General features: G+C 49.6%; 1 protein-coding gene across 2 annotated transcripts in view; it reads left to right on the top strand.

Moving 5' to 3' along the window:
• Positions 1–3,456: 3,456 nt before the first annotated feature.
• The window catches only part of LOC135051035 (promotilin-like), a 55,826-nt gene continuing 45,090 nt past the window's right edge, over positions 3,457–14,192 (top strand). For both annotated transcript variants that reach the window (XM_063957228.1, XM_063957227.1), the window contains exon 1: positions 3,457–4,059. The gene's annotated coding sequence lies outside the window, so the exon portion shown is untranslated. The remainder of the gene's footprint in view (positions 4,060–14,192) is intronic.

Genomic DNA, 14,192 nt, shown 5'->3' with positions numbered 1-14,192 from the left:
GAGCACAGAGAGAGAGTATCAAAGCACCACTTCATACGCATCACCAGGGAGCTTAGGGAGGACCTGCGGGTGTGGGAGGAGTTCCTCTTACAGTTTAACGGGGTGCAAATCTGGCCCAAGGAAGTAGCACCAAACCGTGCGCTGCAGTTATTCACAGACGCAGCAGGAGCTACGGGGTTTGGGGCATACTTGCAGGGCGAATGGTGCGCCCAGCGATGGCCACCAGAATGGGAGACCGCAGGGATCACCAAGAACTTAGCGGCATTGGAGTTGTTCCCGATAGTCGTGGCAGTCGACATATGGGGTAAAGTGCTGGCAAACAGGCAGATCCAATTCTGGTGCGACAACATGGGGGTGGTGCAAGCCGTGAACAACCAGCGGGCATCATCGCCGCCGGTGGTCAGGTTGCTCAGGAGGTTGGTGGCAGCTTGTTTGCACCACAACATAACATTCAGAGCTAGACACGTGCCAGGGGAGAAGAACGTAATAGCGGACGCATTGTCCAGGCAGAAATGGGAAGTTTTTAGGACCGCAGCGCCGGGAGCAAGCGAAGTAGGTTTAACATGCCCCTCCTATCTCTGGCAGATAGTCGATCAGAACTAGATAAATTGGTGGAGCGATCCCTGGCACCAAAGACCTGGAAGGCCTACAAGGCCGCATGGAGAAGATGGCGGCAGTTCCAGGGGGAGGGGGAGATTGAAGCCAAGCCTCCGCAGCAACAAGTGTTGGCGTTCTTGGACAAACTCAGAAGGGAGCAGACGTCCAGGGCAGGAGCAAACACGATACTAGCAGGGGTATCCTTTTTCCAGAAACTGGCAGGCGAAAGGGACGAGACGAAGAGTTTCGTAGTACGCACGATAATGAAGGGCTGGGCAAGGGCGGAGGTTAAGAAACCAGACGCTAGGGAACCAATCACAATCGAGAGGCTGAGGAAACTGATAGAAGCGGTCCCAAGCGTCTGCCGCGACCAGAGTGAGGCAAGGTTGTTTACAACGGCTTTATTATGGCTTTTAGGGGGGCATTCAGGGTTAGCGAGTTGGTAGCGCAGTCCAAAACAGCAAGGGAAACAGGGCTGCAGTGCAGTAGCGTTACCGTAGCGGAGGACACAGTACTGTGTAAAATACGCAGATCAAAGACAGACCAGAACGGAAAGGGAAAATGGGTGCAGCTGCGCAGGCACGACGACGCTGCGGTCTGCCCGGTAAGGGCGGTCGAAGCATTTAGGATAACAAGGCCGGCAGGAGGAGGGAATTTTCTGGTACACAAGGACGGGGCGGCGCTCACTAGGTACCAGTTTGCAGCAGTGTTGAAGAGATGTGTAGGAGCACTTGGCTGGCAGGCAGAGAGATTCGGGACACACTCGTTTAGAATAGGGGCGGCCACGTCAGCCGCTAACGAAGGGTGCGCGATCGAAGAGATCAAAGCATTAGGCCGGTGGGGGTCCAACAGCTACAGGCGCTACATTAGACCCCTCAACGACGAAACAGAAAACATCTAACGATCATGTCCTCCCCCCTCTCCCACACAGCCCCATCCGCAAGAAAAAAGGAGGCGAGGCGGATATGGATCGTCGGTCACTCATACGTTCACTGGGCGGCAGCACGGGCCGCCGGGAGGCCGTATGGAAAGCAGTTGGGGCTAGCGGAGAAAGAGGGGAAGGTATGCTGGTTTGGGCAGAGAGGGATGAGGTGGCACGGCTTGAGGGGCACCCTGTTATCCGGGGAAGAGGCGACAAGCAGCCCCGATACCATAGTATTACACCTGGGGGGCAACGATTTGGGCGACATGAAATCCCTAGACTTGATCAGGACAATACGGGACGATCTAGCATGGGTAAGCGAGCGATGGCCGGGCGTAGAGCTAATATGGGCTAACATCATTCCCAGGCTAGCTTGGCGCGGAGCTCGGAAAGGGGCAGGAGTGGAGAGGGCTAGGAAAAGGGTCAACGCGGCCGTGGGCAAATGCGTGGCCGCACTAGGGGGACAGGTCATACGGCATAAGGACATCAGTCAAAAGATCGGGGGCATGTATAGGAGCGACGGGGTCCATTTGTCGGACATTGGGATTGACCTTTTTAATAACGCGCTTCAGGAAGCACTGGAGGCCGGGGGTCAGTAGCTGGTTGCAGGGTGGGGGCTTCGGGTCTCGGGGGAGGGGGGCAGCCGAGATCCTCGTGTGGCGGGAAGAAGCGGTGCGCAAGGCATGGCGAACGGGGGGAGCCAGCCGAGGTTGGCAGATTCACCCTCGGTGAACGGGCGCATGCTCGGCTCCAGCTTTGGACGGTTGGGCCAGGGAGCTGCGTGCCAGGTGAGCGTGATATGCGCCAGGAGGGCTGGTTCCCCAGGGGCGTTGCCGCGGTGCCTACAGGGTAGGCAGGGCACGCCCCCAGGAAATCAGGAGGGGTCAGGGACCCAGGGGCGCCTTGCCCACCACTTCTATCCGTGCCCCGCAACCTTGTAAGGTAACATGTAAGGTAATGGAAATAAACTGTGGCCAGTAATTCGATCCAAAGGAAATGTGTCAGACTCTTTATTTCAAGGGGAGCTTATTAGCTTATGTGAGCGGAAACAAAGGGGGCCGCCGTAGGTCGACCTCTCCCCCTTATGGTAACAAAGGCGCCGAGCCCGTGATGGCGCCGGAGAGGGGTAAGGGGGAGGGGCGGCAGGTGGCCCGCGGGCCAGCGGCACAATGGAAAGGAGGGGCGGGCAGGTGTGCCCGTCCCCTCTTTCACACCTACAGGCGCTGGTAGCCTGTAGAAGGCGAGGGGGCCGGCCGGATAGCGGGCGGGTTAAATAGGAAGGCGGGGGGGAGGAGGCGGCCACTGAGAAAGGTGAGCACAGAGAGTGACCCACCCACCCACCCATTTAGAAAAGGTGTATATAGGTACATATACTTACAGTTCAGAGTTTTATCGTATAAATCGTTGCAAGTTATAATACGGTTGTATGTTTAATGTGTTAAGGAAAATTAAGGAATACGTATGTCACAGTCAGCGGGCGGCGGGAAGAAGCGGTGCGCAAGGCATGGCGAACGGGGGGAGCCAGCCGAGGTTGGCAGATTCACCCTCGGTGAACGGGCGCATGCTCGGCTCCAGCTTTGGACGGTTGGGCCAGGGAGCTGCGTGCCAGGTGAGCGTGATATGCGCCAGGAGGGCTGGTTCCCCAGGGGCGTTGCCGCGGTGCCTACAGGGTAGGCAGGGCACGCCCCCAGGAAATCAGGAGGGGTCAGGGACCCAGGGGCGCCTTGCCCACCACTTCTATCCGTGCCCCGCAACCTTGTAAGGTAACATGTAAGGTAATGGAAATAAACTGTGGCCAGTAATTCGATCCAAAGGAAATGTGTCAGACTCTTTATTTCAAGGGGAGCTTATTAGCTTATGTGAGCGGAAACAAAGGGGGCCGCCGTAGGTCGACCTCTCCCCCTTATGGCAGGGCCCCCACACAGGCTCACCAATTACTGTGAATGGGGATAAGGCAGCCGCGGCGCTGCTGCTGAATGCATGCTGTAGCATACCCTTCCTCAGCGTAATGCTGTGATCCTGTGCTCCTGCAGCTGGTCCACACTGCACTGGCTTTCTCCCGGACATATCTTCCAATACCTCGGTCTTACTGCTTCTCTTCAGGGTCCGGCCACTGGATAGGCCTTGGTCCCTGTGGTTCCAGATCCCCAGTTCATACGACATGTCCTGGCGCTGGCGGTACAGTTTGGTGTGACCTAAGACACTAGCGTACGAAGGGGGAGGTTTCTGAGTAATCCGAAACACCCCCTCCTTCCCAACAGGTCGATGCTTTTTAAACTAGCTGCCCGCGGCTACTTGCTCTAAGCCCCTCCCCTAGCGCATAATACCATCAAGTAGCAGGTCTATGGTGAGGGGGTGAGAGGCTAATATCTTCTTCTATCACACTTCTATCACACTCACATAATTTTGGCCCCTCCCCCCTTACATAGACCCGCGATTTGCGGCATTTTCCATGAGTGGGTGGAGCCTAATTAATGCATTGCAGAGTGCCCAGCAGCAGCCCGATCCTCATCAGCCCCTGTGCTGCAGCGAAATCTAAAGTAAGTGTGTTTATGCCATATACAGTTGTGTGTGTGTGTGTGTGTGTGTGTGTGTGTGTGTGTGTGTGTGTGTGTGTGTGGGGGGGCTCATTGGGACAATATTTATATGGGGGAACTCCATGTGGCATACTGGGGGTGCACTCTGACAGAATATGGGGGGGAGCTTCTGTGTGGAATACTAGGGGCACTGGCCACTGGGTCATAATTAATATGAAGGGCTCTGTGTGGCATACTGGGGGCACTGGCCACTGGGTCATAATTAATATGAAGGGCTCTGTGTGGCATACTGGGGGGCACTTGGACATAATTTGGGGGTCTCTGGGTGATACTGGGGGGTAATCTCCCCCATTTTCTCCTCTCTCTCATCTGCCCTATTCACCCAATGACAATTTGCCCTATATCTCCTCTCTCCCTCCCGTTTTCCCCTATTCCTCCTTTCTCTCCACATCTCCTCCTTTTCCTCCTCTCTCCCCCATCTGTCCATTTCTTTCTCTCCCCTGTCTCCCCTATTCAGTCTGCCCCTATTCCTCTTCTCTCTCTTGCGCCTGTCCCTATACCTTACCCTCTCCTATTTCCGCATATTCCAGGAGGGGGAGGGGGCCCTGCCTATTTTGTCAGTCCCGGGCCCCACAATTTCTGATGGCAGCCTTGACTGCATCCAAGAGAATAAGGCTCTATGGGGAGCGAGTTTCCTGCCCCATATGACAGACTTCAGCCCCTTAACTGACTCCGCATCCATTAGGGCTGCATCCAGAAAATTCCCGGGCTGGTTTTCTATCCCACTCTGCCCCTGCACTTTTGCAAATGTATCTTTAAAAGTAGAGTGTTTACTATAAAATTATTATCCTAATTGGAGTGTAAACAATATTAATTAAAAACTGAACTATGACTCACAAACAAACTTGGAGATTGAATGAAAAACAATTTAATAATTAGAACAGCTTGCCCGTGACATTCCGACATAGCCATATATTACAGTGCTTTGGACATCATAAGACCTAATGCAACATGATATTTTATAGTTATTTTTATTATAGTTGTTTTTCAAAAGAATGTTCTAACCAATATCCACATTTAAAAAGAAATGACATATATAATTAGAGTTAGAAATGTCAGATATAAAAAATTCAGGGATTTCCCCACAATCTAGCTCTGGTGCTATGTGGCTTACATGTATGGCAGGTATTAACGGAATGCTGCTGTGATTATACAGTACATTAAAGGAAACTAGACGGCCGGAGGCCGTAGCAGGGCTGCGATCGCCTCTGCCTGATTGACAGGCAGAGGCAGTCGCTGGGCGAGAGGGGGCGGAACGGCGGCGTTTGGCCGCCGTTTCGTGGGAGCAGTCCGGCCAACGCAGGTGTGGCCGGACCGAATGGGGAATGGGCCGCAGTGGCTGCGTGGCGTCACACGCAGCCGCTGCGGGCCGGGGAGCGATGAGTAGCTCCCGGCCAGCACGCTAAAGCTGCACTGGCCGGGAGCTACTCCTAAAGTGCAAAAGCATCGCCGCTTTTGCACTTCTGTGGGGGGGCCGGCACTGACATGCGGGGCGTACTAGCCCTGTGCTGGGCGTCCCCCCGCATGTCAGTGTGAATGATCGTAGCTGTGCTAAATTTAGCACAGCTACGATCAACTCGGAATGACCCCCTATACCCACAGAACCATTAGCACTATATGTCTTCATCCTGCACAATCTGCTATACCTGATTTGCACAGAAAAAAAAAAGTTATGTGCTGGCCTTTCACACATAATGATGAATAATATTCCAGATGTCAGTATTAATGATGCAGGTAGAAGACTAATGGCAATTGAAATGAGCAATTTAGCAGCCATATGACCCTCTTCCTGGCTTTATAGACAGAATGATAACTGATAAAAGCCAATAAATAAGTGAGAGCTGGACACATTCCCAGCTACATGTGCATTTGTCATTTAGCTACAGAACAAGTTCATCATACTATCCCACAACACAGATTCTTATAACACCCTAGAAACTGACATGTGAACTATCAATCACTTTGCTAAAGTTTCTACATTTCTGAGTCAATAACAATAATCGTCACAATCCTTTTTAACTAGCAGCCCATGAGCACATGTTCAGTCTTTAGACAATAGCATCTCTTATATAAATCAATTAATAACAAGGTAATATCTGCCAGTAAGTCATTCTCTATGGTTTGCAGACATTGGGGAACACAAAATTGTTTTGATTATAACTCCAGCCTCTGTAAGCCCTGTTTACATTGATATTGTCATGTTCTGTTTGTAGTGGCAGCAGAATAAAGCTGGATACATACTATAAAATTATCTGTCCAATCTTTCTGGTTATTTATTATTTATTTATTAGCAGTTTCTTATATAGCGCAGCATATTCCGTTGTGCTTTACAATTAGAACAACAGTTATAGAACAAAACTGGGCAAAAACAGACAGAGGTAGGAAGGCCCTGCTCGCAAGCTTACAATCTATAGGGAAAATAGGCATTGATACACAAGGATAGATGCTACCTGTTACATAATGGTTCCCCAGATTGCTAGGTTCTTAATGGGTTGTATGATACTATCACCCAGCAATGTTGGAAGACAAAATGTGAGTTTATGTGGACTGTACAGAGGGGATGTAACTTGATAGGGAAGCATTGAAGGTTATGTGTGTGGGTCTGAAATTTGGTAGGCTTGTCTGAAGAGATGAGTTTTCAGGGAACGTGTAAAGGTTTGGAGACTAGAGGAGAGTCTTATTGTGCATGGGAGTGCATTCCACAGAGTGGGTCTGGTAACATATGGCAGCAAATCACAATCGCCCTGCGTCTACCATAGACCAGACCGCTGCGTTTCCACCATAGAGTCTAATAGAGGATCGTATTCCTCCATTATAGCCTATGCGCTCCGTCTGACTGACAGGCCAGGAGCGCATAGCCAATCAGGAGAGCGCTCCCTGATTGGCTGGTGGAACCCCTACTGACAGAAGTCACAAGGGGTCCCGGCATTCGGGGTAAGGGGATCCATGTGTAAATATGGATCCCCTTCAGTGCATTGGACCGGGTTCTTGTGGTTTGTTATTTTTTTAACCTCTGGATGCCTAAATGGAAAGAAGAGTACCGATCTACACTGGATTCTAGGCGAGTATATTGTTTTTTACAGGTACCCTAATGGATTCTATAATGACAAGGGGACCGAGGGGCTTTGTGGAACAGTAGGTAAGTATGTGTGAGTGTATAAGTGTGCATGTATGTATAATTAAAGTTGTAGTTTCATGGTGTGTGTGTACTGTCTTTATTGTAATATTTCTTTTACAGGTGGAACTACAGGTACCAGCAGGCCCTTTAATACCCCGCATGCTGGTACTTGCATGGGAGGCTTGCTGGGACCTGTAGTTCCACAGGTAAAAGACAATATGAAATCTTTTTTTTACACATGGGCTATCAGCCTGCCATTCACAGCCCATGGATGGCAGGGACAGCCCCGGGCTTCATCACTGGCCCTTTGGTGCCTGGAGGGGGGGCCTTTATTGGGGATTCCCCACTCCCCCGGGGAACCCCAGATAAGTGTGACTAGTTGGGAGGGGATAGTGCCACGGCTGCAGGGACCAGTATAAATGTGTCCCCTGGCTGTGGCATTATCTCCTTGGCTAGTGGAGCCCGATGCTGGTTTAAAAAATACGGGGGACCCATACGTCTCCCCCCCCCCCTGTATTTTTGAACCAGGACTGGTCCAAGAGCCCGGTGCTGGTTGTAAAAATGCCGGGGACCCTACGGAATTCCCCCCCCGGTATTTTAACAACCAGGACGGCTCAAATAGCCCAGGGCTGGTTATGCTTAGGAGGGGGGACCCCACGCAATTTTTTTAATTTACATTTTAACTATTTCACACACTTTTACACAGAGACGCATACATGGATCTCACTGATCCATGCATGATTCTCCAAACATACCAGCCAGAAGCTGGTCTATTTGAAAGTTCTATTTCTGCACTTCCATGCTTTTCCGGCAGTGTTCGATAATGAGGTATATGTGAACAAACAACCATGTTTGACCAATGGTCTATTGATTCGTATTTCAGTGGACAGCAGTGTATCTCAATACGAATTTCCCCAACACTGCGGTGATTTGTGAGTTGCATTTTCGGCCGAAAATGCAAACTCGAATCAAATTGGGACCTTAGTAAATTTCCACCTATGTTTCTATCTTCTCTGTTCTCTTTTGGGAAAGTGACAACAAAAGAAGAGAAAGTGTCTGAATATGGCGCACAAGGAAAACACAATATTTAAAATCTACCTTTTATTGTTCTACATTAAAATTCCGAATATGTTCCAGATACTTAGGACAAAAAAGTATCTGGAACATATCCAGAATTTTAATGTAGAACAATTAAAGGTAGATCTTAATTATTGTGTTTTCCTTGTACTTTCTCTTCTTTTGTTGTCATATTGTATACATTGGTCTGAGGCTGTACTACCTATATTTCATGGTATTGGTAACAACATTATATTGTAGGGGTATACCTATTACTGAAGTAAATTAGTCCTGGTGCTATAGAAAACCCATTTTTCTTGCTCTTTTGGGAAAGTAAAAGCACACTATCAAAATTAAAATTGTCGAACAGTTTTATATTTTTTTTTATGTTTCTATTCTATTTATGTGCATTAGATAAGAACTACCTTCATGAAGAAACAGGAGAACACAAAGCGCTGAAAGAAATATTGTCCATGTTCCACATTTGCAACAAAATTGCAACAAAAATACAATAAACGAGTACCCGTATACGGCTGCTGGCTTTGCATGCAGCTGCTAATCTGGTAAAAAAGCAAAAGACTGAGGGGCCAACATAAGTAAGCCACGCAATGCCTCCCGCCACGCAGTGTTTTGCTTAATCTGCGATTTTATACAGTACCAACTCAGTTGTGACACAATACAAATCCTAAGCACCCAGTACACTATAAGCAACTTTGGGTGCAGCTGTGATGTGACACAGACGCTAAATTAAGATATACAGTACCATGGATGTGCACAGGAAGCGGGTGCCTGGTGCGCATAGGCACTACCTAATGTCTGGCACCCCCCTCAACAGTAGCGGATTTATCCTGCTATGTGGGTCCGAGGGGGCCCCGCGACATGCCCAAATCTGGTTAGGAGCCGGCACTACAGTGATCAAACTGAAAATAAACTACATCTCCTAGGTGCTGGGAGATGTAGTTTATTTTCAGTTTGATCACTGTAGTGGGGTGTGCAGGGGCGGATTTGGCTAGTCCAAATGTCTCTGACCTTCAGTGGCCTTCCAGCGAGGGAATTCTGTCCGCACGACCTGCGACCCTGGCGCCGCACATGCACCACCCACCCACAGTTGCGCCGCCAAGCAATGCCCGTGGTGCTCTGAGGCATGACTTGACTGCAGCAGGGCAGCTCCCACTTTGTTAGGGTTGCTTCTAGGAGGACAACGCTAATGCTTCCTGACCTCAGCCTGCTGCCTGGCCTCACCGCCCACCAGCTCCTGGCTCCCAAAAGGTGAGGGCAGCTGGCAGGACACAGAGATATAAAAGGGAGAGGGGACACACACACATAGAGACATAAAAGGGGGTGGGGGCACATAGAGAGACATAGAAAGAAGGGGGAGGCAGAGAAACAGAATTGGGGATTAAATCTTTTGGACATCAAAGAAGTGTGAGAGTATCTGGATACCTTTACGTGAACGCGAGAGTGGATATAAATTAGAGATGAGCGCCGGAAATTTTTCGGGTTTTGTGTTTTGGTTTTGGGTTCGGTTCCGCGGCCGTGTTTTGGGTTCGACCGCGTTTTGGCAAAACCTCACCGAATTTTTTTTGTCGGATTCGGGTGTGTTTTGGATTCGGGTGTTTTTTTTCAAAAAACCCTAAAAAACAGCTTAAATCATAGAATTTGGGGGTAATTTTGATCCCAAAGTATTATTAACCTCAAAAAACATAATTTACACTCATTTTCAGCCTATTCTGAACACATCACACCTCACAATATTATTTTTAGTCCTAAAATTTGCACCGAGGTCGCTGTGTGAGTAAGATAAGCGACCCTAGTGGCCGACACAAACACCGGGCCCATCTAGGAGTGGCACTGCAGTGTCACGCAGGATGGCCCTTCCAAAAAACCCTCCCCAAACAGCACATGACGCAAAGAAAAAAAGAGGCGCAATGAGGTAGCTGACTGTGTGAGTAAGATTAGCGACCCTAGTGGCCGACACAAACACCGGGCACATCTAGGAGTGGCACTGCAGTGTCACGCAGGATGTCCCTTCCAAAAAACCCTCCCCAAACAGCACATGACGCAAAGAAAAAAAGAGGCGCAATGAGGTAGCTGACTGTGTGAGTAAGATTAGCGACCCTAGTGGCCGACACAAACACCGGGCCCATCTAGGAGTGGCACTGCAGTGTCACGCAGGATGTCCCTTCCAAAAAACCCTCCCCAAACAGCACATGACGCAAAGAAAAAAAGAGGCGCAATGAGGTAGCTGACTGTGTGAGTAAGATTAGCGACCCTAGTGGCCGACACAAACACCGGGCCCATCTAGGAGTGGCACTGCAGTGTCACGCAGGATGTCCCTTCCAAAAAACCCTCCCCAATCAGCACATGATGCAAAGAAAAAGAAAAGAAAAAAGAGGTGCAAGATGGAATTATCCTTGGGCCCTCCCACCCACCCTTATGTTGTATAAACAAAACAGGACATGCACACTTTAACCAACCCATCATTTCAGTGACAGGGTCTGCCACACGACTGTGACTGATATGACGGGTTGGTTTGGACCCCCCCCAAAAAAGAAGCAATTAATCTCTCCTTGCACAAACTGGCTCTACAGAGGCAAGATGTCCACCTCATCTTCACCCTCCGATATATCACCGTGTACATCCCCCTCCTCACAGATTATCAATTCGTCCCCACTGGAATCCACCATCTCAGCTCCCTGTGTACTTTGTGGAGGCAATTGCTGCTGGTCAATGTCTCCGCGGAGGAATTGATTATAATTCATTTTAATGAACATCATCTTCTCCACATTTTCTGGATGTAACCTCGTACGCCGATTGCTGACAAGGTGAGCGGCGGCACTAAACACTCTTTCGGAGTACACACTTGTGGGAGGGCAACTTAGGTAGAATAAAGCCAGTTTGTGCAAGGGCCTCCAAATTGCCTCTTTTTCCTGCCAGTATAAGTACGGACTGTGTGACGTGCCTACTTGGATGCGGTCACTCATATAATCCTCCACCATTCTATCAATGTTGAGAGAATCATATGCAGTGACAGTAGACGACATGTCCGTAATCGTTGTCAGGTCCTTCAGTCCGGACCAGATGTCAGCATCAGCAGTCGCTCCAGACTGCCCTGCATCACCGCCAGCGGGTGGGCTCGGAATTCTGAGCCTTTTCCTCGCACCCCCAGTTGCGGGAGAATGTGAAGGAGGAGATGTTGACAGGTCGCGTTCCGCTTGACTTGACAATTTTGTCACCAGCAGGTCTTTCAACCCCAGCAGACCTGTGTCTGCCGGAAAGAGAGATCCAAGGTAGGCTTTAAATCTAGGATCGAGCACGGTGGCCAAAATGTAGTGCTCTGATTTCAACAGATTGACCACCCGTGAATCCTTGTTAAGCGAATTAAGGGCTGCATCCACAAGTCCCACATGCCTAGCGGAATCGCTCCGTGTTAGCTCCTTCTTCAATGCCTCCAGCTTCTTCTGCAAAAGCCTGATGAGGGGAATGACCTGACTCAGGCTGGCAGTGTCTGAACTGACTTCACGTGTGGCAAGTTCAAAGGGCATCAGAACCTTGCACAACGTTGAAATCATTCTCCACTGCACTTGAGACAGGTGCATTCCATCTCCTATATCGTGCTCAATTGTATAGGCTTGAATGGCCTTTTGCTGCTCCTCCAACCTCTGAAGCATATAGAGGGTTGAATTCCACCTCGTTACCACTTCTTGCTTCAGATGATGGCAGGGCAGGTTCAGTAGTTTTTGGTGGTGCTCCAGTCTTCTGTACGTGGTGCCTGTACGCCGAAAGTGTCCCGCAATTTTTCTGGCCACCGACAGCATCTCTTGCACGCCCCTGTCGTTTTTTAAAAAATTCTGCACCACCAAATTCAAGGTATGTGCAAAACATGGGACGTGCTGGAATTTGCCCATATTTAATGCACACACAATATTGCTGGCGTTGTCCGATGCCACAAATCCACAGGAGAGTCCAATTGGGGTAAGCCATTCCGCGATGATCTTCCTCAGTTGCCGTAAGAGGTTTTCAGCTGTGTGCGTATTCTGGAAAGCGGTGATACAAAGCGTAGCCTGCCTAGGAAAGAGTTGGCGTTTGCGAGATGCTGCTACTGGTGCCGCCGCTGCTGTTCTTGCGGCGGGAGTCCATACATCTACCCAGTGGGCTGTCACAGTCATATAGTCCTGACCCTGCCCTGCTCCACTTGTCCACATGTCCGTGGTTAAGTGGACATTGGGTACAACTGCATTTTTTAGGACACTGGTGAGTCTTTTTCTGACGTCCGTGTACATTCTCGGTATCGCCTGCCTAGAGAAGTGGAACCTAGATGGTATTTGGTAACGGGGGCACACTGCCTCAATAAATTGTCTAGTTCCCTGTGAACTAACGGCGGATACCGGACGCACGTCTAACACCAACATAGTTGTCAAGGACTCAGTTATCCGCTTTGCAGTAGGATGACTGCTGTGATATTTCATCTTCCTCGCAAAGGACTGTTGAACAGTCAATTGCTTACTGGAAGTAGTACAAGTGGGCTTACGACTTCCCCTCTGGGATGACCATCGACTCCCAGCGGCAACAACAGCAGCGCCAGCAGCAGTAGGCGTTACACGCAAGGATGCATCGGAGGAATCCCAGGCAGGAAAGGACTCGTCAGACTTGCCAGTGACATGGCCTGCAGGACTATTGGCATTCCTGGGGAAGGAGGAAATTGACACTGAGGGAGTTGGTGGGGTGGTTTGCGTGAGCTTGGTTACAAGAGGAAGGGATTTACTGGTCAGTGGACTGCTTCCGCTGTCACCCAAAGTTTTTGAACTTGTCACTGACTTATTATGAATGCGCTGCAGGTGACGTATAAGGGAGGATGTTCCGAGGTGGTTAACGTCCTTACCCCTACTTATTACAGCTTGACAAAGGGAACACACGGCTTGACACCTGTTGTCCGCATTTCTGGTGAAATACCTCCACACCGAAGAGCTGATTTTTTTGGTATTTTCACCTGGCATGTCAACGGCCATATTCCTCCCACGGACAACAGGTGTCTCCCCGGGTGCCTGACTTAAACAAACCACCTCACCATCAGAATCCTCCTGGTCAATTTCCTCCCCAGCGCCAGCAACACCCATATCCTCCTCATCCTGGTGTACTTCAACACTGACATCTTCAATCTGACTATCAGGAACTGGACTGCGGGTGCTCCTTCCAGCACTTGCAGGGGGCATGCAAATAGTGGAAGGCGCATGCTCTTCACGTCCAGTGTTGGGAAGGTCAGGCATCGCAAACGACACAATTGGACTCTCCTTGTGGATTTGGGATTTCAAAGAACGCACAGTTCTTTGCGGTGCTTTTGCCAGCTTGAGTCTTTTCAGTTTTCTAGCGAGAGGCTGAGTGCTTCCATCCTCATGTGAAGCTGAACCACTAGCCATGAACATAGGCCAGGGCCTCAGCCGTTCCTTGCCACTCCGTGTGGTAAATGGCATATTGGCAAGTTTACGCTTCTCCTCCGACAATTTTATTTTAGGTTTTGGAGTCCTTTTTTTTCTGATATTTGGTGTTTTGGATTTGACATGCTCTGTACTATGACATTGGGCATCGGCCTTGGCAGACGACGTTGCTGGCATTTCATCGTCTCGGCCATGACTAGTGGCAGCAGCTTCAGCACGAGGTGGAAGTGGATCTTGATCTTTCCCTAATTTTGGAACCTCAACTTTTTTGTTCTCCATATTTTATAGGCAGAACTAAAAGGCACCTCAGGTAAACAATGGAGATGGATGGATTGGATACTAGTATACAATTATGGACGGACTGCCACGGTTAGGTGGTATAAAAAAACCACGGTTAGGTGGTATATATTATAATAATAATACAATTATGGATGGACGGACTGCCTGCCGACTGCCGACACAGAGGT

This window comes from Pseudophryne corroboree, chromosome 2, assembly GCF_028390025.1.
Source record: "Pseudophryne corroboree isolate aPseCor3 chromosome 2, aPseCor3.hap2, whole genome shotgun sequence".
In the NCBI taxonomy this organism is placed as follows: domain Eukaryota; kingdom Metazoa; phylum Chordata; class Amphibia; order Anura; family Myobatrachidae; genus Pseudophryne; species Pseudophryne corroboree.
This window is presented reverse-complemented; position numbering and strand designations above follow the sequence as displayed.